Here is a 24,576-nt window from a genome sequence, read left to right as displayed (position 1 = left end):
GGCTGGATGGCCATTTGTCAAAGGGGGTGCTTTGAGTGAGAGTTCCTGCATGGCGGAGTGGGGTTGGACTGGATGGCCTTTGGGGTCTCTTCCAGCCCTGGGCTTCTCCAAGGGCCCCCTCCCTGGCCCTGGCTGCTTCTGCTGCTGCACCTGTTGCAGTTCCTCCCCGGAGCCTGCCTGGTGTGGCTGAAGAAGAGGGGGCTTAGGGAGGAGGGGGCCAAGGGAAGGGGCTGGGAAGGGAGGCCCCAGGGCCACCGCTTTGGCTCCGGCTCCTCCTCCGGACACGGATTTGGTGCCTCCTCGGCCAGCCACGCACAACACAACACACACAGACACAGCAGCAGCAGCAGCAGCAGCAGCGTCGCTTCCCAAGCTGCTGTGATCGGGAGCGGAGCCAGCCAGGACGCCTCTCCTCCTCCTCCTCCTCCTCCTCCTGCAGCAGCAGCATCAGGTAGGCAGCAGAGGAGCATCCAGGGGGAGCCGACCTGGCCCTCCATCCCAGCCTCCTCCTCCGCAGCAGGAGGGCACTCCCCAAAAGGGCCTCCCTTTGGAGCATCCCAAGAAGCAGGGATCTCTCTTGGTAGCAGTGGGGTTTTTCCCCTCTTTCTTTCCTTTCTTTCCAGCTATTATTTTGTAAGGGGGGCCAGGCTGGGTCCTCCAGGACGCGTCCTCCATTTCAGCCTCCTCTTCCAGGAGGACATGCCCAAAGGTCCTCCATTTGGAGCATCCCTAAGGAGCCTCGGTTGCTCTTTCTACCAGGGGTGGGGTGGTGTTGTTTTTGAGCTTTTCGTGGGCCAGGTCCTCCATTTTCCCGGGAAGGTCCTCCATTCTGCGATGCCTGGTCCTCCTTTGTGGTTGTGATGGTCGCCCTGGTCAGGAGGAGGGCCACAAGAAGGCCCCTTCTTCCCGGCTTTTCCCCTTCTTTTTCCCCTCCTCCTCCTCCTCCCCTTCCTCTTCTTCTTCTTCTCCTCCTCCTTCTCTTCTTCTCATTCCCCTCCTCTTTCTCCTCTTCTTTTTCCCCTTCATCTTTTCCTTATCCTTCCCCTTCTTCTTCTTTCCATTCCCCTTCTCCTTCTCCATCACTCCTTCTCCCCTTCCAGTGGTCTCTTCCTGGGATCAACGGTGAAGGCGGAGGGAAGCTCCATTGGGCAAGGCTGCCAGGGCTGTGTGTGTGTGTGTGTGTGTGTGTGAAATGTCGTGGGTGGGATGCCAGGGGAGGATGGCTTTGCCAGTTGGGCGCTGGGCTGGTTCTTGATGGGGCTTTGTTCTAGGCTGGCCTGAGCTCCTGGAGGAAACCTGCGGCTTCAGAGCCCTCCAGATGCGTCTGAAGGAGGGGAGGGGGAAACATGACTGTATTGCATCGTATCATCACCATCATCCTCATATTAGATCATAAATCTACCGTCCGTCAGCGTTGCCCGCTCTTGGGGTCATCTCGGCTCACTCACCTGAAGAAGGCATATAAGAATAAGAAAACCAGGGATGCTTGTTGGGAGGATTTCCATGGCATTTTCTATGCCCTTTTCCGTGGCTGTTTGGCAAGCCAAGTTGTCCCAGGGCCATGGCTGCTGCTGGACAGTGCCAGGAGAGGGGTGTCTCCTGCTCTCCAGCCCCTCCCTCAGACCTTACGCTTTCCTGACCCCTTTCCTTTTTAAAAAATAAATAAATAAATTGGAGAAGGCACACAATGTTGCCCACCAGCAGATGATAAAGCCGTGGAGATGCCTGGGGTGGGGGCAGAAGGCGGGAGAGAATCTCAGTTTATCATGCAATTTTATATAGGAAGGCATGGATTAATCCTGTCCTGTTCGTGGCACTGAAACCTGAAGAAAGGCAAGCAATGCACCAATATTTTCCCCCAGCAATGAAAGAGGCTCAAAGGGGGGGGGGGGGGCTGTTGAAATCCATGCAATCTTTAACTGGGTGACATCCCTCCTTTGCATTCTGTGTCATTTTTCCAGCCGCTGCTGCTTCTGTTGTGTCTTGTCTTTTATTTTGAGTCTTTTTTTGTCGTTTGGCAAAAAACCTGGCTTGCGATGGAGAGGCTGCTGGCCAAGTCCAAGAGGATGGCGCCACAGTCCTTGCTGTGACCTCTTCTTGCCTGGCTCCCCTCAAAGCTCCTCAGAAAGTGGGTCAGCTTCTTCTGAGGCATCTCTCCACTGGGCACTTTCTTTGTGAGTTTCTGCACTGCCAGCTGTTTGGGAGGCTGCTCTCTGGCCTCTTTTGTTGGTGCACATCTTGAACGCGCTTTGCTTCAATTATTCATCTCGCTGCTCCCCTAATTTCCTGCGGCTTCTCTCCTCCAGGGAGCTGGTGTGTAACAAGATTTTCAACATGCTCTGCTTTTGAGGCGATCATCCCATTTAGCCAGATGGCAGCTGTCTTTATTTCTGTGCCTGGTACCAGAGAAGCACGGACTTGCCAGTAGCCAGAAAATAAATCTGGGTTTCATTTTGAAAAATACACAAAAGGATCTGGTCTCAAAGCTTTGGCAGCCGTGGTGGGATCTCAGTGTGAGGCATACACAAGTCCACTTGTATCATCTTTTCAGAGTCACGGGCTCATTTCTAAAGAATAAATCACCTATTCATATCATAAAGAAAGAAATAACAATGCAACTCTAATCACAAGCCTTCCCACTTCAAAATGCTTCTGTGATCCTTAAATGTGCTCATTTTTTAATATTCAAAGACAGTTTGTAACTTTGGACTTCCAAGCAAACTGAGATATATTTTTAACCTCTAGCCTTAGTAGATGGTAAAGTATTTGTTTGTCTGAAATTATAACCATAAAGTCTTAGTCACATAATAGTTAAATGAATAATCAATCACATTTCTTCATCCATTGTCCCTCCTCTCACTATTGTTTGTTCATTTAAAACATAAATCCAGTCAGAACCCTGACATCTGTATTTCGTGTTCTGAAGTAATTATACAGTAAAGCTAAATATTCTGCTTTCAAAATACTGATGTTCAATCCATTTAGCCATTGTTTCCAGGGAAAGGAGTAATGGACAACAATGTGAGGAGAAGGAAGAGAAATTCTTCTTGTTGCATGCCTCCAAGTCTCTTCCAAGTTATGTAGACCAGAAGGCAAAGATATCATGAGGTTTTCTTGGCAAGATTTGTTCAGAGGAGGTTTGCCATTGCCTTCCCCCAAAGCTAAGAGACTGTGACTTGCCCAAAGTCACCCAGTGGGTTTCATGCCCAAGCTGGGAATTAATCCCCATCTCTGGAGTTGTAGGCCAACACTCAAGCCACTACACCATGCTGGCTTACTGAACCTAAGAAAATGTGCTGCCTGAGGCAGGGTAGTGGTAGTTCTCCTGCTGCTGAGTAGATTGTGGTGGCGCTTAAGTGAAGTGGAGGGGTGTGTGCCTTGCTCTACCCATTGCCTGCTTCTCCAAAGTGGGTAGTCTTTAAGTTATCTTGGCATCTGGGACAGAAAATCTCACAACCACTTCTCCCCTTTCCTGGCAGTAAAAATAAAATAACGATGAATTAAATATTTAATAATTTGTAGCCCTTTCGTGGCATTGCAAACCAGCTCCCTTCAGTAACGATGTTTGCTACTTTCTATTCTATCTTGTCCCAGATAACATTCAGGAAAGGAGCTGAGCTGCTTTCTGACTCTGCCCACACATTACCAATCCTTTCTCTATAACTGATGGGCTGGACTTCTGTGGGTGTGAGTGATATTTTCTTATGAAAGCTGGGGCTCTAAGGGAACTAAATGTTGCATTTGTACAATGGAAGCTGTGAGTGAATACGTGAACAGCACACACTTGGTCACATAGGTTAACATAGATCAGAAACAGCAAGTCAATCCCCATTTACCGGTCAGCAGCCACTGTGATGAACAGGATTCTGTGCCCCTGGGAAGCAGCTGGCTGATGTTCCCTCCTACCCTCTCATGCAAGCAATCTAGTGTGACATAAGGGAGAATTGCAACATGGTTCCTCCTTCTGCCTGTTGCACCCAAGATCACTTTGCAAGAGACAGGGGAACAGCTCCCCTGCTGATAGCAGTGACTGCTCCTGAGTAAGTGGGAATTAGGAAGATAAGGCCATCTTCATATCCTGTTCTTTTGCTTCTCCTCAAGGCACTGGAACCCGGTCTATGCAATCCTCAAGTCTGAACTGTATTCCAAAAGGCCAATTACTGCTAACACGAACCATAAATTGGCCCAGACAGGGACGTAGCCGGGGGGGGGGTGTTCTTGGGGTCCGGATCCCCCCCTCCATTAGAAAAATGAATGGTGTGTGCTGCTGCACCGCCGCACCCAGGCCCCATTATAATGGTGGCACTTAGTCTGGACCCCCCCTTCCTAAAATCCTAGCTACGTCCCTGGCCCAGGTCAAATGTCACTCATATGATTGTTTGGTCTTGCTGTGTGCTGGAAGTCTTCCCTTCCTTAGAAGTAGAGAACTTGTTATCCTCCAAATGCTGCTAAACTGCAACTCTCATCAGGAAATCCTTTATGGAGTTGTCCAACATGCCCATCCATGTAACATATATCTGTGTACTAGTTGTCAAGCCATAGGTAGATCTTGATTTGATCTGTGGATCCTTTGTATAGTTTAGTTCTTAGAAATGAAGCCTAGGGTATATCCACACTGCAGAAATAAAGCAAGTTGACACTGCTTTTTAATTGCCATGACTCTATACCGCAGAATCCTGGGACTTGTAGTCTGGTGAAACACCAGAGCTCTCTGACAGTCCAAACTGAATATCTCAGCAAACTAAAAAATCCCAGGATTCCATATGATGGAGCAGTGATGGCTAAAGTGGTGTCAAACTGCTTTATTTATGCAGTGTGGAAGAGAATCATAGAATCGTAGAGTTGGAAGAGACTGCAAGGGCCATCCAGTCCAACCCCCTGCCATGCAGGAAATGTAAACCAAAGCATCCCCGACAGATGGCCATCCAGATCCAGCCTCTGTTTAAAGACCTCTAAGGAAGGAGACTCCACCACACTCGGAGGGAGTTTGTTCCACTGTCGAACAGCCCTTACTGTCAGGAAGTTCCTCCTAATGTTGAGGTGGAATCGCTTTCCCTGCAGTTTCCAATAAATAACATGGAGCAAAACATTTGTGTAGTGGCCACTTCCTCATGGTATGCATCTCACAGAGGACTTGTTCTACATCATTCTACCTATGGTGAGTCAGACCATTGCCACCAATTCAGCTGCCGGCATGCTAACTCCATGGTAATTGTGTTTTTACATGACAGGGTGTCATATAATGCCTGGGTAGGCACACACTTGACTGATGCCTATTCTGACATCTGTTTCTATCACCCTCACTTTCTAATTTTTTCTAGACATTTCAGAGATCACTTCTCCCATCAGAAGAGGATGAGATCTGACTGTACTCTGTGACAGTGATTTATATGTATATCTCACTTTTCCTTGAATGATTTCAAGGCAGTGTACATGACTCTTGTTTTCCCCACTTTATCCAATTCTACAAGGTAGATCAGCCTGAGAGAAAGTGACTGGTCCAAGGCTACCCAGTGAGTTTTATATGTTACTGGTGGCTTGATCCTGACTCCCTCAATTCCCAGTCCAGCACTGTAAACTGTTACACTGCACTTATATCTTTACATAAAATTGTCTCTTGGTTATGCTGTCCAAATCCAGGTGCTTGATTACAGTCATTAAACTTGATATAATATATATTACAATAAAAACAAAGGGTGCAGTAAGGTTTTGGAACTGATGTGTCAACTACTTCAGGGAGAGATACTTGACATTTTCATGTAAATCTCAAATTATTCAGAAGTTTGGCTGGTGGTAGGGGGACTGCTTGTTTGGCCCATTTTTCATGGAACTTGATATGAAACAAGTTCTAGTTGTCAAGCCTTTTTTCCCATTCAAATTATAATTCATTAGCCTCAACCTGGACAATGCCGGCTAAATTTCCTAGTGTACAGCAAATTCATTTGAATTAGAAACCTTTCAACAACCTTATCTTTATGATCACATGATAAACATGGCAACTCCACAGTGAAGAAACCCATAACAGAGTTCTGCCTACTCAGATTTTACTTGAAACCCTCTGGTGATGCTTTGCAAAAGATCTAAAGGAGTTCCACTCTTTTAATTCCTGTACTGCTCCATTGTTATTTTTGGAAGCATGGTTCGAGCAGCCTTTTGTAAATCAACCTACCACACTGAGGGCAGTAGCAAACAACTGCCAGAGCAGGCGCTTCACTGGCCATACATTTAAGTGTAAGAAATAGCAATTGAGAGAGCCAGTGTAGTGGTTTGAACATTGGACTATGACTCTGGAGATCAGGGTTCAATTCTCCCTCAGCCATGGAAAGCATTCGGTGACTTTTGGGTGAGTCAAACACTCTCCACCCTAGAAAACCCTGTGATAGGGTCACCATAAGTTGGAAATGACTTGAAGACAACCACAACAACAACAACAACAACAACAACAGCACAAGACTGGAAATTGTGGACATACATTTGCTAGGGTTGCAACTCTAGAACCCAAAAAAGTGCCATGTTATGCTAGTTAGCCTTTTTCCATTACCATTTAAAAATGCTTTGATTCCAGAGCAATTTACATTCAGCCACATGTACAGTACTTTGCCAATTATTCTACATACTCCTTTGTGTGTATTATTTCTACTGTTAGTTTGGATACTTCCATAGCCCTTTATTGTCTCCAACCTGCCCTTTCTAATAAGGGCTCTAATAAGACTTGACAACAAAAGAGAGAATTCTTGCTGTGTTTGATTAAAGGAGTGTGGCTTCCAGTAGGAATAACCCAGCCAGGAACAAGAGATGATCACAAATCTAAGCAGCAAGAGATTCATCAAGAGGCTGTAACTGATTGGGGAAAGTGGCACAGGGAGAGCAGATTTATTCCACCTTCAGGGTGGTAAAGCTCCATCAGTCTCACATATTTGTCAGATGCTATAATATCTACCTCAGCTATCCTGAAATGGGGTCTCATGGCGGGAAGGATACAAGAGACTGGTGATGACTGTAAGGAAAAAAAGGTTTGCAGGGACTTGCAGCCATTTTAGGAGGCATCTACTTCACACTAGACAATGTAGCACCTTGATCTCACTGTAATTGCCATGGTTCCATATTATGGGATCCTGGGATTTGCACTGTAGGGAAGAGTATTTAAAATTCTAGTACTTCATCAAACTCCAGACCCAGGATTCTGTAACAGCCAATGCCAGTTAAAGTAATGTCCAAATGCTACAATTGTACAGTGTGAAAGAGATAAATATCAGTGTTCCATGATAAATAGGTGTGTGGCTTCTTTTATCTACCTTTGCTTGTCTTTTATCTACCTAATCAAAAGGACATAAGTGTTAGAACGGCAGAACCAATATAAAGCAAGCAAGGCTTTATCTTTCAATGAACCCATTCATTTTTGCATTATGAGATTCTCATCCCACATATTATATACTTTTACCTATAATGTATCTTTTACTTGAATGTGAGCCTGTTGTGATCCCAGTGATCTCTGGGAAATCAGCTGGCCAAAACCTATTTGATAGCATTAGGAAGATGGCCAGTGAATTTTTCAGATATGACTTTGGAATTGGACCTCTATGACCCTAGTCTGAAATTCCCCTGTGACTAGGCTTGCCATATCCCACCTGGGGGTGGGTCCGCACGGTCCCGCCCTGGTTTGGCCCCGCCCCCTGGATTCCCCCCCCCCAGCGAGGCCCTGGAAGGCTTCGCCTGGGGCTTGGGAGACACTGTCTCCCAGGCCCCGGCGAAGCCTTGGAAGCGGGCTCCGCGATCACGGAGCCCTGGAAGGCCTTGCCGGGGCTTGGGAGACACTGTCTCCCAGGCCCCGGCGAAGCCTTGGAAGCGGGCTCCGCAATCACGGAGCCCTGGAAGGCCTCGCCGGGGCTTAGGAGACACTGTCTCCCAGGCCCCGGCGAGGCCCTGGAAGCGGCTCCGCGATCACGGAGTCCTCCAAGGCCTCGTTGGGGCTTGGGAAACACTGTCTCCCAGGCCCCAGCAAGGCCTTGGACAATGTTTTAAAATGTAGGACCTTTTTTTTTAATTTCCTGGCCAGGAAATTTTAAAAAAAGATCCTACATTTTAAAACATTGTCCTACATTTTTCCCGGTTTGGAGGTCCTTGGGGATGGCAACCCTACCTGTGACATAAATTTATTCAGTATCTTCTGGAGATCAGTTCCTCAGATATGGATTTACTGTCTTTGATAGAGAAATGATAGTGATTTGCTTATTTCATGTATTTGTTAACTGAAGTAAATATAGTAATAAAGCACACTCAACAGCAGAAAGGTTGAATAATGAGTTATATGAAGTTATATATCTTGATTTTCTCTTGCTTCAAAAGTAGATATGGAGAGTTATAAGCAAAAGTTATGTAAGGTTGATGGCATTCATTGTAGATTTTAGGGAGCTGCCAAAAGTATTAACCAGCAGGGAGTGAGGATTGCATGTAAGTTGCCAGGACAAAGTATTTTCATCTGGTATGCAATTAGTTTTTATTTTGTGTATTTCCAAGAGGGCAGCTGAAGGAATGTGTCTGAAGGAGAAGAATCTAGCTGCAAGTTGTTTCCAACATAGTGTTATAACATTCATTTAAACATGGAACGTGGCTTCTTCTCCAACATGACAAACTTGATGATTGCCATTTACTGTACAATGTGTTTTATCAATTCTGCATGCAAGTCTTTAAAAACCAATGGACTTCTGATCAACTGATATTTGCTGCAGTGCTTATCAGTTCTGGGAAATCATGGTTTCAGCATAAACATTTTGTCAACAATTTGAGGCCTCTTGTAAAGCAATAATATCATCATTGTGATTTAGACTTAATTATCCTTTTTAGAATGGAAATTTTATGGGTTTCTCATAAAATAAAGCACTAAATATTACAGCACTAATGGCTGGTGGTTTACTATTTATTTATTTATACTCTGCCTTCCTTCTGGGATTCACCAGGAATGTCCTGTGGGGTTTCATCCAGACTTTAAAAGAACTATCCAAGCTGCTGAAGCCTATGCCCAAAACAGGATCAAAGCCTTGGGTAACCCTTTAAAGTTCACAGTAAAATTTAGAGCTGATTTGTTACCCCACTGAAATGAAAGCCACCAGCCCCCACTGGATTCCAGATAATAACCTTTGGACTATTTTTTTAATGTGCAATTAAAAGGATATTGAGTTTGGCAGGACTCAGAGCTAGAGCACAAGTAAGCTCAATGATAAGTAGATTGAACTCGATAGTTGTACTTGTAAAGATCTTTCACTTTCTTATTTTTTATGGTAGAAGAACCCTGAGGATGAAAACTCGTCTTGCTCATGAATAAAACCCAAAAATTATATGCAAACTCTCTGTCAAGAAGAATTCTTAGTGATGATATCGGCAAAGGTTCTCTCTGCTGTGCATATTAGTCCTTGCTTAGTAAGGCATGCTTGCCATATTTTGTAACAGAAAAGAAGATGAAATTACCCATACTTAATGAAATTGGTGGCTATGCTAGCAGGAGGATGCTGAGATTTGTCATCCAGATATTTCCAAACTCTGATCATTGCGGATAAGACATTGAGATCCTTTGGACAAAACTTAAAGACTAAATATTAAAAGGGGAGACTCACTGGACTATTGGAAGAAATGTGAATCAATAAAAATGAACATGGTTTAATGGAGGGAATGTTGAATTTAATACAGTTGGCACTCCATATCCATGGATTCTTTATCCATGGATTCAAGCATCCATGGCTTGCAAATATGCAAATACTATGTAAGTTCCAAAAAGAAAACCCTGAATTTGCGTTTTATAGAATCAACACCATTTTACTGAGCCGTTGTATTTAATCGGACTTGAACAACCACGGAGTTTGGTATCCACAGGGGGTCCTGGAACCAAACCCCAGTGGATATGAAGGGCCCGCTGTATAATGAAGAAGATTTATTTACAATTTGATTTTATCTGGGGTATTGCAAGGAAAAAAATAATTTGGAAAAAAAGGAAGTTTATTTTTAAATAGATAGAAAACTGAAAGTCTAGCTAAAAGCATAATGAAACAAAACTATTACAGAAAGAGAAGAGGACTGAGAGTGTTTTTAAATTGATTTAGATCATTATACTTCAGAATGACCCATTTGAAAGCATCCCATATTTTTACAACAAATTTCTCATGTTATAAAATGTTTCTGTTAATATGTGCCTGCTCTCCTCCTGAGGGACTTTTGTACTTCTCCAAACTTTAGTCTTCCTCAGAGTTTGCTGATAGGTTTTTGTTGTATGTGCTTTCTGGTTACCCAAGTATTACTGACACTCAGAGTACTGAGATCAATATTGGTGTACAGTTATACTGTACATCAGGCTATGAAATAGATGTGTTTCTTAGCATTACTTATTTAACATAAAATTTATTACCAGAGACAGAAGTAAGGGGAAAGAACAGGTGTAGGTTTTTACACCACAAAATAGAAGAGCGCTTTAATGCATGTCAGCAAAATTTTCATTCAGAACAATATGCATATGTGAAACAAAACAACTAGGTCAGGTAAGCCTTACATAAGTAAACAAAAACATTGTGAATCTTCTAGAAACCACTTGAAAGCTTCTTGCAAAATGGACACAGAGATTATTTTTCTTTCTTTCACCAGACTCCACTTTTATTATGATTTCCATTTTGGTGCCAGATCTATCCTTTTTCAATATGTTGGGGGTACCCTGTGAGGCACCGTTATCTGCGTTCCTCATTCTTTGTGTTTTTGTGTTCATGCATATACTCACTAAGGCAGCAGAACTCAAAGCTTTTTATCCTTGGGGAGCCCCCCCCCCCCTCCTTTTATACCTGTATGACTGGCTTTGGAAGCCTGGTCCAAGCGAGAAACATCCCCTTCGAAGCCCTCTAATTTATCATCCATCTCAAATCTCTCTTTTAATTGTGTATATAAAAACCAATGTAGTTTAGGGTCTATACATATAAGACGTAGATGAATATCATGATATTTTATTAGGCACAGAAGGGAAGAAGAAGGCAAGATTATACAAAGAGTTGTTGAATAGAGAACAAGAAAAGGATCCAGTTACAGATGCTATGATAAAATGGGCCACAGATATAGGGAGAGTAATTGTTATGAACAGTTGGAAATTGGCAAGAGAAAAATCAGAAAAAAATTACTAAATCACAAGATTTGAAAGAAAGGTATTGGAAAATAGAACAGAGATGGTATTTAACTCCATCCAAAATGGCTAAAGTATATAATACTGACTCAAATAAATATTGGAAGTGTAAGCAGAATGTGGGACCATAGTACCAGATATGGTGGAGATGTCCAAAGTTAAAAACCTTTCAGAAAAAAGCAGTACATATTATGATACAGGACATAAAATCAGATTTGCTAAGATCTGAAATTTACTTATTAAATATGATAAACAAGATACCCCCTCAAATAGAAAGAAAATGGTGGAAAATTTTGTTTATATGGTCTCAGCTGCTAGAATAATGGTAGCACAAGTATGGGGGGGGGAAGATTTGCCAATGATAGAGGACTGGCTCTTAAAATTATTTGAAATGAAAGAAATTGACAAATTAACAGCACGGTTGAATAAAAAAGACACAGAAAAAATAGAGGAAGAAAGAATGGCTTCTCATAATTAGGGTTGCCATTTCACGGTGGTGGGTGGGACTTTCCCGCCCCCTGGGGGGCGTGCCCGGTCCCGTCCCGCCCCCGGGTGGCTGCCCAACTCTGAGCTCCCAGGGCTGCTGCCTGCCTTCTATAGAGTGCTGCCTGTGAAGCATGCCTGGAGCAGCAGCAGGAGGACTGAAACCAGCAGGAGCGGGGTCTGCTGCACTGCCCTGCCTCTATTGGCCAGCCCTCTGCTTCCTTATTTGGGCAACATCCAAGCAGGGAGGAATTTGCATTCAGGCAAGCTGCTTCCCCCTTTCTCTTTCCCCTCCTTCTCTTCTTCTTGTTACTCCGTTTTTTTTCTTCTCCTCCTCTTCCCCTCCTCTTCCTCCTCTCCTTTTTCTTTCTTTCTTCCCCCTCCTCATCTTCTTTTTCTCTTTCTTCCTCTCTCTAAGCCCCCCTCCTCTTCTTCTCAGGGGTCCAGGGCTTCTCAAGGCTTTGCCCCCATTAGAAAAGAAAAAAGGCTTTGGATCTGTCCCATAAATCCCTCCTAAGTTGAGACATACCTGGGAAAAAGAGGGGGCGAGGGGTTTGGGGGGGTTGGAGGGGGCAAGGAAAAGGAGGAAGGGGGGAATTCCTAAGAAGGCTTGGGAGTGGGAAATGTAGTTTTCAGTGGCACAAGGGACTGCCTGTGATCTTGCAAATGCTATGCCTGCTTGGGAGTGGGAAATGTAGTTTTCAATGGCACAAGGGACTGCCTGTGATCTTGCAAATGCTATGCCTGCTTGGAAGTGGGAAATGTAGTTTTCAATGGCACAAGGGACTGCCTGTGATCTTGCAAATGCTATGCCTGCTTGGGAGTGGGAAATGTAGTTTTCAATGGCACAAAGGACTGCCTGTGATCTTGCAAATGCTATGCCTGCTTGGGAGTGGGAAATGTTCTTGTAGAATTTGGGGGAGGGGGGTGTTTGGCCAGAAAGAGAAGTACATTTCAGCCTTCTGTCTAGGAATAATGCCAAAATGTCCTCCATTTTGAGCATGCCTAAAAAACATGCATTTATATTAACATTTTAAAAAAGTATCAATTTTTTCATGTGTCCTCCATTTTTTAAAAACATGTCCTACATTTGAAAATGTTGCCCTACATTTGTCCTACATTTGTCCCAGTTTGGAGGTCCTGGCTTATGGCAACCCTACTCATAATAGAATTTTACAATAAAAGATGGCAGAAATAAAGCAAGTATTCTGAGAAAAAGTTAGGATAATGGATAGAAATAAAAATAAGAATGTGAGGTTGGATTATGATATGAGCACTGCGAAAATCTATTTTTTTCATTCGCTTTATGGAGTTTAAGAGTATAAATACATAAATATACACATATATACATATGGGATTTAATGTCAGGAGAACATTGGAATTATGATTAGAAAATGTATCGTGTGTACTCAACTATATGTCAAGAAATTTACACCCCAAAATGGACTCTAAAATCATGGGTCGACTTATTTACAAGGTAATAAAGTAATACTGTTTATAAAGTTCGTAAAAGAAGTGCCCGCTCTTCCTTTGTAGCCAGGGATCTTTAAACAGCTCCCCATTTGAGTCCCTGCACACTCTCTCACTCTCTGTGTGCCTTATCCCTCAGCCTTCCTTCATAGCCAGAGCTAACAAAGAGCTGCTGAGACAAGGGAGACAGAGAGAAAGAGAGTATGCCAAAGCTTGTACCCGTTTTACAAACTATGAGCTTTGGAAATCCTGGGGTTGAAGGGAAGAGAGAGAGAGCAAGGTCTGTACCCCATTTTGCATGTAAGCCATGAGCCTTGGAAATCCTGGTGGTAAAGGAAGAGGGAGTTGTGTGTGTGTGCGTGCCAAGGTTTGTTTCCCCATTTTCCATGCCAAGACCCTTGGGAGAGGTCCAGAGAGGGAGATGTAGGGAGGAAAGTGGTGCTTTGTTTCCCCCTTTAGATCCTTTGTAACATGCCCCAGTGTTTGACCCTCGACTTATCCATGGGTCATATCAAAATCCTGCCCTCAACTTATACATGAAGTCGACTTATACAGGAGCATATACGGTACTTTTTGTTTTTCTCATACTTACATAATATAATATGAAATGACTTATAAATTAAGAATTTTTTATATATAATGAGAAATTTGATATGATTTCAGTAAGCTTTGTATATTGGTATAAGTAATAAAAACAATTATTTTAAAAAGAGAGAAACATCCCTTCTGAATATGCAACAGCCCATATGCCCTCACAATAAAACTGACACCTGATGCTTGGTCACATGCTGCATTTATTACATCAGGTCCAGCAAACTCAGATCCCAGTAAACAAGAAAACATCTTAGTGTGGTAGAAAACATAAGAGTTTTGTTTCAGATACTGAGACATCCAAGGTTCTTGTCAGAACTAAAGGTCCATTCCAAAAGTCATAGTGTAAAAATTCACATCATCCACACACACCCTGGGCCTGGCTGAGGTCCCCAGCCTTTGATCTCGATCAAAGCAACCTTTCAAGTCCCTCTTTCCCCCCTCCCATGTTTATCATTCAATCGCCCTTAGGGAAGGGAGGGAAATACCCCTCCTGTAGAACCAGATCCTTTCGCAGGAAAAGCAGAGTCATAAACCCATAAACTTTCACCCTGTTCCCATTTACCCCACCCATTTGTTCCCTGACCCAGAGTGCCCACTGAATTAATATACAATGCCCTTCGATATTCTCCATGTCCATCCTCCCAATAATTCACTAGGTTATCACAGCCTTATAACGTTATGTCAGCATGCCATCATATCATATCATTGTTCCATCATATTATCATGACAGAACATCATATCAGGAAAAGTCATATGCAAGATTATACCTACCGGATGCCCTATGGAAAAGGCAACAACAACCCCACAGCCTGTTGTCAATGAACACATAGATGCCCAGCTTCACCATGCCAAGGGTGAGAAACTATCACTGCTGACTGATGCTGTTTTCTTCGTGTGCTATCATAGAAGCCAAGTTCCAGCCTGTGACCTGCTTGAATTGTCACTCTCCAACTGGAGAGGAACTGCATTCTGAAGTTTGTTTCAGTAGAATAGCAGGAGGAAACTATAGTTGATTCTTCCCTTCTTCTCTAGCCCCTTGCCACCTCTAAATGTTGGTCCTTTACAGAACAAGTATATGTAAAGAGAATGGAGAGCCAGTGTGATATAGTGGTTTGAATGTTGGAGTACAATTCTGGAGACCAGGATTCAAATCCCTGTTCAGCCATTGAAACACACTGGGTGACCTTGGGCAAGTCACATGCTCTCAGCCTCAGATGAGAGGAAAGGAAAGACAAACAGCCGCTGCCCAAATCTTGCTAAGAAAACCGCATGATAAGTTTGGCATAATGTTGCCATAAGTCAGAAAAAAATTGAAGGTACACAACAACAAAGGGAGGAGAATGCCTAGGACAATGTGGGAAGGGAGAATTGGCAAAAATCATCCACATTTTCTACTGATCTGACAGCCCCAACAACAACAACACACTATGGAGTTGATCACCTTCTGTAGGTGAAAGAACTCTTTTGTACATGGAAGACAAAGTTTGGACCCAGCACTATATTTTTATTCCAAGTCAGACATAGAACTGGCCTTCACACCTAACATGTGAAGCCTGCCACTTGACAATTTCCTTATGAGATGAAAATTGTTTAGATCCAGCTGAAGAATCAGGTGAAGACACAGGAAGCATAGTGCTTGCCTTCTGACTGTTGTGCTTTAGAATCCTACAGGATTTTGACAAAGACAAAGCTATCTGAGTGCAAAACCAGTTTTGTTTGGTTTTCAAATACACACAAGGGAGATCCTCCCCCCAAATGTATTAGCACCTTTGCAATTAGCTAAAAAGAAAGCTCTGGGAAAAGTTAAAGATCACCAGATATCAGAAGGAACAAAGGTGTACTTCTTCCACTAACCAAGCACTGGAGAAAATCTCTAATATGAACAGAGTCTCTCTGGGACTAGGAGGCCACAGAGCAACTGCTGGAAAGAATTTGTCCTGAATGCATGAGGCAAACTGTATTTGAGTTATTAGACACCAGTACTTAAGATTTCTCACTGAGGATTTGCTCATTGAACTGTGGCATATTGAAATCCCATGTGATTTATGCATTGTTTGAATGCACAATTTGTATGGAATTTGCTTTTCTAATATTCTCTGCAGAAAATAGTATAGTGATGGAGAAGAAAGACCAATTATTTACTATTATAATAATGCTGCAGGCCCTTTGTTTCCACTCATTCCTTGTGTGTGATGAAGTGGACTGTGGTCTGCAAAGGCTTATGCCATAATACGGATGTTAATCTTCAATGTCCTATAAGACTCTTTGTTGCTTGTAATGCAGTGGATTTGTATTTTGCACCAATGGCAGGACTGCTGTGCTGGAATCAGTCATGGGGAAACACCATACCCTCAGACTGTCCCAATTGGTACAGTCTCAATAAATCATCTGTCATCTCGCTTTTCCAACTGCTTTTAAAATGTCCCAGTTTCTTTCTCTTCTTCCTACTTTCTTCTTTTGTCCTTGGTGTTCTGCCATTGGTGCAAAATACAAAGTGAGTTCAAAGTCCAGAAGTGGTTTGAGCTCAATTAATTCAGCAGGAGAGAGAGAGAAATCTTGCCATTTCCAGTAGGATCAGGCAAAAGCAAAATGCTGCAACCTCTCATAGCTTATCTGTTCTTCCTCACCAATAACATTTGCCATCTTGACCACACTTTGATGTTGTTTAACCATGTGTCCTGGTTTTTGTATGTGTAATGTTGGTGGACACGAAACACTGCAAATCAGGGCTGAGGAACATGTGGTCCTCCAAGTGTTACTGAACTTCAGCTCTCATCATCTCTTACCACTGACTTTGCATGCTAGAGCTGGCAGACACTGGAGCCCTAAAATCCAATGATGGGTCATACATTCCCCAACCCTGTAAGAAACCATCCATGTGCCCCCTAAAACAGTACTTATTGCTATATTATCTTTAGCTCAGGAAAATTCTATCTGGTGTCAAAAAGAATACCCCATCACTGGCATTTGATCAGAATCCACATGCTAAGGGAACATTAGTGGAGCTTTATACTCCCATAGTATTCACTGGAGAACAGAGGATTCTATTAAATATTCTTAATTAAGTATCTTTCTGCTATTAAATATTCTAAGAGTTCAATAAACAAGTCAAGAAAATATGCTGCTGTGAACAAATCCTTGGCTTGAAACAGATTCAGCATTTTAGGATACATTTTTCCCTTGAGGCAGCATACACAAATTATAAGTTGTGCCATCATCTGAAACAAGTTATCTCCTTCCAGTGAATGAGACAGGCAGCACGCAGCCTCTGAGCAAACCAAAGAGCAGTTGGGGGCTGGGGAGGTGAGCTAACCACAAGGCAGGCTGCTCATTGCACAAGCTTTTGATGATTCATATAATTGAGACACTTGCAGCTGTCCTTAGACATTAGGGTGAAAGTGATGTGTTACAGTGCAGTCAACTAGAAAGTAGCATGATTTTCTAACACAGCTCACAAGATACTGGGAAGCACTTATGCCGATCTGTTCAGCCACACAGTGCCATGCTATTTCTCTTATTTCATACCCAGTGCTAATCCATTAGCCATGTATTTGAGGGTCTTGTGTTTGCAGAGCATCTGGACTATGCAGATAACCAATTTAGAATGATGGTGTGTCTTCTAGAAAGATCCAGTAATTAGGGGAAGGTTCACTTTCCTATAGCTGCTGAATTCCTTGGACACTCCTTGCAGCGTTAACACCTTGAACATCAGTGCAAGCATAAACTCCTTCATCTACTGTATTGATTTTCCTGGATGTCAGAAAAATCTTCTCAAGCCAGCATGAGGCTATTGATATTTTCTTTTCCCTAAGCTAGGAAGATGGTGAAATGCTTAAATTCAGAGATTGGCTGAAACTAGTGACTCAAGATGTGAGCTGTTGATGTTTTGACCCTTGGCATCCAGGACATTAATTTCATAGCAGTATGATGAGTCACAGGCAGGAACTCTTTCATTGCTGCAGCCACATAAAAATAGCCATCTGTTAATAACAGAAAGCAGATAAAGCTAAATTCATTAATAAATAAAGTTTACAGAGAAACCATCATCCAATTTATCTTCCTGCCCCAAAGTCCTATGTTCATATGCACTGACTACAGTATTGCTGCATCCAGCATATGAGAGCATGTTGTACCCACTGTGGTGAATGGGACACACCTTAACCTAGGAGAGAGTTATAGAAATTCAAAATTTCCCTACACTGACTCTGTTTTTCTTGGATGTTCCATGCAAAGAAACAACTAGATCAGTGGTTCCCAACCTTCCTAATGCCATGACCCTTTAATACAGTTCCTCATGTTGTGATGACCCAAACCCATGAAATTATTTTCATTGCTACTTCATAACTGTAATTAAATAGGTGTTTTCTAATGGTCTTAGGCAATCCCCATGAAAAGGTCATTTGACCCCCAAAGAGGTCCCGACCTACAGGTTGGGAACCACTGAACTAGATCATCAGTGTAACACCCAAACCATGTAGTTTATTAATAAACTACAAATGAGCAAAGACTTTTAATGAGAGAAAAATATGTCAGACCAGAATCCAGTTTGTGTTCTTCACCAATGTAACAACCCATGACACAAGCAGCTGCACTTTTTCTTGGCTGGAAGAGAAGGCGAACAAACTGATCATTAGGACAGGAAGAGTGCCCACTGAAGGAGCCAGTTTTGCCTTGGGGTGGGTGGCAGATGTCCTCAGACCTCGGATGCTTTTGAAAGGCTGGCTTGGACAATTGCCTTAGCCATGGAACAAGTAATTGTCCATGCCAGTTCTCCCAGAGCACCCAGGCCCTGGAGATAGACAAACAGATAAAGACATACACCAGGAAGCAGGATTTTGAGAACTAGACTGCTTGGAGCTGGCAGCTTTCCCCTGCCAGCAACTATGACTTTCTTTGCCTTCCCTTGCCACAGTCTGCCCTCCATATTTGCGGCCTTGATTATTCACAAGGTCAAGGCCACTAATTCCTCCTCCCTTTCCCTGCCCGATCTCAAAACAAAAAACAAACAGCTTCATTTATATACCGCTTCATACTGAACTAACAGAGTCTAAGTGGTTTACAAATGTAAGCTAATTGCTCCCAACAATCTGGGTACTCATTTTAGCAACCTCGGAAGGATGCAAGCCTGAGTCAAGCTTGAGCCCTTTCACTAGTACTGAACTCGCAGCCTTATGTTTTTGAGTGAGTGGCTGCAGTACAGGCATTTAACCACTGTGCCACCAGGGCTCTCCTTGGGCAGGCCAGGGAAAGATTGGGAAAGTGAAGGCAGGAGGTGCCTTGCCCCCCCCCCCCGACCCTTCTCCTCCCCATCCTCTCCTTGGGCTGCCCAGGGAAAGGATCAGGGAGGAGAAGGGTCTTGGAGGGGCCAAGGCACCTCTTGCCTTCTCCTCCCCATCCACTCCTTGAGATGCCCAGGAAAAGGAGGCAAAGGGTCTCAGATGAACGAAAATGGCTACCTCTGTCCAGAACTGGGGCAAAATGGCTCAGTTTGACCTTTCCCATGGTGTCCTTACTGCATGAAAATTAATGCTGAAGCTGTAACCAAGTAGCTGTTACCTTAGGTGCCACAGGGTTACAATTCACTGGGAAGATCTTTGAGCCTGCAAGCTCCTTCACATAGCATCGACCAGCTCCCTTTCTGAGAAATGGTGAATCTGTCTCCAAGAATAAGGTACTCTTTCAAACAATACCAGGTACGTGCTGTCAAATTCAGTCCTTTCCTGTCATCCTTAGTTTGAGCAGCAACAATGATGCAGCAGCTCTCCAGGGCTTCTGGGCAATCTTGTGGTCATAATATTTGAATGCACTGTGGCCCACAAGACTGAGACAGAGGGCGGTAAATGGTTTGGTAAAGAGACTGAAGCTCGTGATGTGTAAATTAATCCTGTTTTGCCTCAAGTGAACACATTTTGCTGTAAAAATACCTCTGGCCATATACTGAAAAGCAAAACACTTCTCCAGTCCATCTCTTAACAATCATTTTGTTGGACTCAGAGGTCTTCTTCTATGAAGGTTTTCAGTCCACAGGAGACATTCAGTAAAGCACGTGTGGGGATGTTGTTGAATTTCAGCTCCTATGATCCCACACCATAGATTATGTTGGCTAGGACTGGTGGGAGTTACGGTCCAGTAACATTGGGTGAGTAATACATATACATACCCTGGTGCTTACAAAAGGAAGTCAGATGCCCATTTCTTTCCCTGCAGCTCCCATGCCATTGCCCATGTTGTTCCAGTTGACTTCCTCTGGAGTAGATGTACAGGGATGTGTAGAGGACAGGGACATTGGCAAAGTGGCAGAATTTCAGTCCTGGGATCAGTTGACCCAATCCATTGTTTCCAGCCTGTAAACTTACCACAGTTTCTCCAGCTCAATAGAGATGCCTTGATATGGAAGCAACTATTTGGGTACAACTTCCTTTATTATGTATTAATAAATACTGTATAAAATGAAATTTCTACCTGGGTCCTCAGACTTGCCTATTCAGTATTATTGGCTATGGTATCACTGAAAGGACGCACCACACACAAAGTAGTTGGCATTGAGAAACGCCTCATCCTTGTCCATGCAGAAGTGCCTCCAACTTGTAAATCTTTGGACCCCGCTGAAGTTGGCAAGACCCACATATCCTCCAACACTTCATGGGGGGGGGGGGGATGGAATACATGTGGCCAAGCAACATCACAGTGTGGGTCAAGATGACAGGAGTTATTAATGAAGAAGAACATAAAAACTAGGGGAGGTTGCAGGAATTTACCTTTGCCAGAGCCTAGTGGGAAGGGCAAGATTTCACCACCTTGTCTTCTCTTCTTCTTCTTCCCCTCCTTCTGCTGAGTTACTTTTACATTTTGAAGTCAGTTTGCAGCAACTGACATATGCTGAGGACAAAAGAGGAAAGTGAAAGGAGAAGAGAGAAACTGTGACATTTTAAACACAGCTGAAAAAAATGGGATGGGATATGATTAACTGAGATTGTCCCTGCCAAATCATAACAGTTGGAGGGCATGAACCCTTAAATATTTTTTTATTTCTGCTTCTGATGAATGCAAGGATGTCCATGTTGTTGACTTCTCATTTGGACTTCAGTGTCCAAATTCATACAAACTGTCACACATTAACCATCTCCCCATCCTTTCCAGAGTACCAGACCTTTCTGCCTGCAAAAACCTCCGTCTCTCACAAAACAGCATTCTAAAAATGCATAGACTGTCATGTCTGGCATTGGGCCAGCTGTGAAGTGACAGACAGGTCAGACGGGAGACCCCAGCCATCCTGCTCTCAGACTGAGTGATATTTTAATGAGCCCAGAAAAGAAAGGACAGTGAAAGGAGCTTCATGTCTCTTCAGTGACTGTCTTGTCTGTTTTCAGTCTGAAGCTGCCAATAGATTATATTTTGGCCAATTGCCATTAGAATTATAAATCTGAGAGCAGTGAAGGGAGGGGAATGTGTTAAGTTTCCATCTGGTCTGTTTTTCCCTCTTGGGCCAGGTCATAGTTTTAAACAGGATGCCTGCTTTGAATGAAGGATTTTAGTGTATTGTTGGGAAGAGTGTACAGTACATTTATATTCTTTTGGGCCTCTAATCCAATCACTGGTGTCAACTAGAGAAGATCCAATGAATCAACAGGATTCAAATAAGGAGCTTATCCCATGGCTTAATTAATCAATTTACCTCTACCCAGTTTAATTCTTTATTCAGGTAGCATCCTGATATTATCACAAGGTTTGTAGCCTCTAATTTGTTGCCCAAATACAGTCATCCCTGAATCCAGGAGTGCTTCAGCGATAATTTTCTTAACTCAGAAAAATCCCAGATCTGAAAAGAGCAGGGAGGAGCACTCCTGGAATCGGGGATGGACCCAGGCTGTATTTGGGCAGCAAATTAGGCAGCAAAAACCTTGCAATAATATCAAGATGCCGCCCGAATTAAGATTTAAGCCAGGTAGAGGTAAATCGATTTATCAAGTCATGGGATAAGATCCTAAATTTGTCCAGGTTGAGTCTCCCTTATCTGAAATGCTTGGAACTAGAAGCATTTTGACTTTTAGATTTGTTTGGATTTTGGAATATTTGCATATACATAAGGAGATATCTTGGAGGTGGGGACTAAGCCTGAACATGAAGTTTATTTATGCTCTATATACATTTATACATATAGTCTGAAGGTAATTTTATACACAACATTTTAAATACTTTTGGGCATGAAACCAAGTTTGTGTACAATGAACCATCAGAAAGCAAATGTTTCACTATCTCAGCCACCCATGTGGACAACTGTGGATTTTGGAATTCTGGATAAGGGAGACTCAACCTGTATTTATTATTCAACTATGGATTCAGTGCATCTAATTTTCTATAAGCAACTGAATTTAATCCAGCAATAGGGAATCATAAAGGGACTGGAGGCCCCTGCACCAGCTAGAAGTCATGTCACAGTTATGGCTGAAAAATGGTCAATGGAAGAGGACATTAGGATTGAGGGTATACAAACCATCATGGTGTTTGGAGTGGTTTGAGTGCATTTGGCAGCCCCTCCCCCCAAAAAAAAACCCTCAGCCATTTTTAATTTGGGGAAATGAGGTTTTAGGCTTACATAATGGAAATTGAGGGTGTGAAAATTGTGTCCCCATGGACTGTACTTTCCCCACCACAATTTATTTGTCTATTTGACTTTATTGAAATATTTATATGCCATCCTATATTTAAAGATCTCAGGGCAATGTGCAGCAAATTCAATTTAAGGCAATAACCATAATTTAAAATTCTAAACATAAATTAAATCATTTATCAATTAAAAACAAGTCAATTTAAAACAATTTAAAATATTGCTGACCATACCATATGCACAAATTGGATAGAATCAATTAGCCCTCAAAATGACATCAGTATTGGCAGCAGTCAGCCTTCTGAGGGAAGGGTGTTCTATACCTGGGGTGCTACAGCAGAAAAGGCCCCGATTCCCTCTTTTTCTCATTTTAGCAAGGTACCACTAATACCACCATTGTCAGTGAACAAGCCTCTCTTTGACCTTGTTGTTTTGTCCCTTCAAGTCATTTCTGACTTATGGCAACCTTAAGGTGAACCAGATTTTCTTGGCATGTTCCATCAAAAGAGGTTTGCCATGGCCATCCTCTGAGGCAGAGAGAGTGTGATTTGACCACAGTCTCCCAGTGGGTTTCTATGGCTGAGCTAGGATTCAAACCCTGGTCTCCAGAGTCCTAGTCCAACACTCAAACCACTGCACCATGCTGGCTCTCCTCTTTGATTCACTAGGGTTTGTTTGTTTTTAAGTATCCCAGTGGTTCTAATATACATTAGTCTCCAGCCTTGCTAACACAAGAAGTAGGACAAAGCATGCATGTCTCAACACCTAGGCACTTCAGCTGGTGTGGTGATCTTATGACATCTGGTCCTGCCATCTAAAGAGTGTCCAGACTTGTCCTCAGTGGATAAAGCAGCTTAAATCAACAACATGTAATACTTTAAATACACAAGGGGGAGGGGGAAGGCTGCTACGCTGCAGAATTAGTGCACTTTGACACCATTTTAACTGCCATGGTTCAATGCTATGGAATTCTGGGGTTTTAGTTTTGTGAGATATTTAGCCTTCTCTGACAGAGAGCTCTGGTGCCACAAAACACTATAAATCCCATTATTCCATCAGACAGAGCCATGACAGTTAAAATGATATCAAACTCCAGCGTGGCAGCAGCCAGAGGGACAGGAAAAACACTTGGAACTATATTTTTCTAAAGCTGCAAGGGAGGGGAGGTAGAAATATTGAAACAGTATATTTAGGTGGAAGAAAACAAACACAAATGAAGAGAACAAAAACAAATAAGATAACAATTAGGGTGTTTAGTGGGTGACTAAGCCCGCAAAAAGCATCTTAATCCAATTCCTGACCCTCACAAAATCCAGCATTCCACAGATGAAAATTGGGACACATGGCCATTCAACAGTTCAGTGTGGTCAAGTTGGAGAAAAGTTATTGAGGAAGATCACACAAGCTAGGAGAAACTGCAGCAGTTTGCTTTTGTCTGAACCTCCTGGGAAGGGCAAGAGCAAGCAGGACTCCTTCTCCTCTACTCCTCTCCTGCCTGCTGAGTTCACTGAGTGCAAACTACTTTTGTGCTTTGAGCTCAATTTGCAGCAATTGAAGTAAGCTTAAGACACAAGGGGATAGTGGGAGGAGGAGAGAGAAACTGGGACATTTTAAAAGCAGCTGGAAAAGTGAGATGAGAGAAGACTAATCAGGACTGTTCCAGCTGAATCAGGACAGTTGGAGGATGTGAGACTGCATAAAGAGACATTCTGAGATGCATCTATCCCTTGTGTGTATTTATTTGGCACTAAGTTCCATTCAGTGCTCTGGATTGACCCTACCATTAGGTAGCATGTGATGAAAGCAAATGGTTACTGTTATGCTTTTGCTGTTACTATTTTTTTATTACAGCCATGGATGGGGAAAAATGATTGTGGGATTTTCTGCTCTTATCTATCATAATAAGCAGGCTGACTTAAGTATTGGGATATATTGTTAGGTGAGAGAGAGGATTATTTGCTGCTCTGCCTCAAGTAGCAAAAGGTCTTGTACTGACTCTAATAATGCTGAACTTCTGTAAGTCTGTAGAATTGTGACCTTACTCTTTAAAAACTGCAACCAATATGGACTAGTCTTGTTTTGGCAGACTTTCTTGGGTTGTCACAGAATCTCTTTATGGTTGTTTGGATTTTAGTAATCTGTTTAAAATCTGTCCTTGCTAAGAGTGTGGAGAAGAAGCTACAGTTCTGAGCTTCTTCTCAATTTGGAAGTTTGTTTTAGAACACCTCAACTAAAATTACTTCTCTTACACCCCCCCACACCCCCTTCT

The 24,576-nt window shown here is 42.9% G+C and overlaps 1 protein-coding gene across 1 annotated transcript in view; it reads left to right on the top strand.

The window, feature by feature from the left end:
- The first annotated feature begins 248 nt into the window (after nucleotides 1-248).
- Nucleotides 249-24,576, top strand: part of C1QTNF4 (C1q and TNF related 4) — a 32,876-nt gene continuing 8,548 nt past the window's right edge. The window contains exon 1 of the mRNA XM_089521671.1: nucleotides 249-451. The gene's annotated coding sequence lies outside the window, so the exon portion shown is untranslated. The remainder of the gene's footprint in view (nucleotides 452-24,576) is intronic.

The sequence above is a fragment of the Sceloporus occidentalis genome, unplaced genomic scaffold (assembly GCF_023333645.1).
Source record: "Sceloporus occidentalis isolate IW3139 unplaced genomic scaffold, rSceOcc1.0.p SCAF_4, whole genome shotgun sequence".
NCBI classification, from domain to species: Eukaryota; Metazoa; Chordata; class Lepidosauria; order Squamata; family Phrynosomatidae; genus Sceloporus; species Sceloporus occidentalis.
This window is presented reverse-complemented; position numbering and strand designations above follow the sequence as displayed.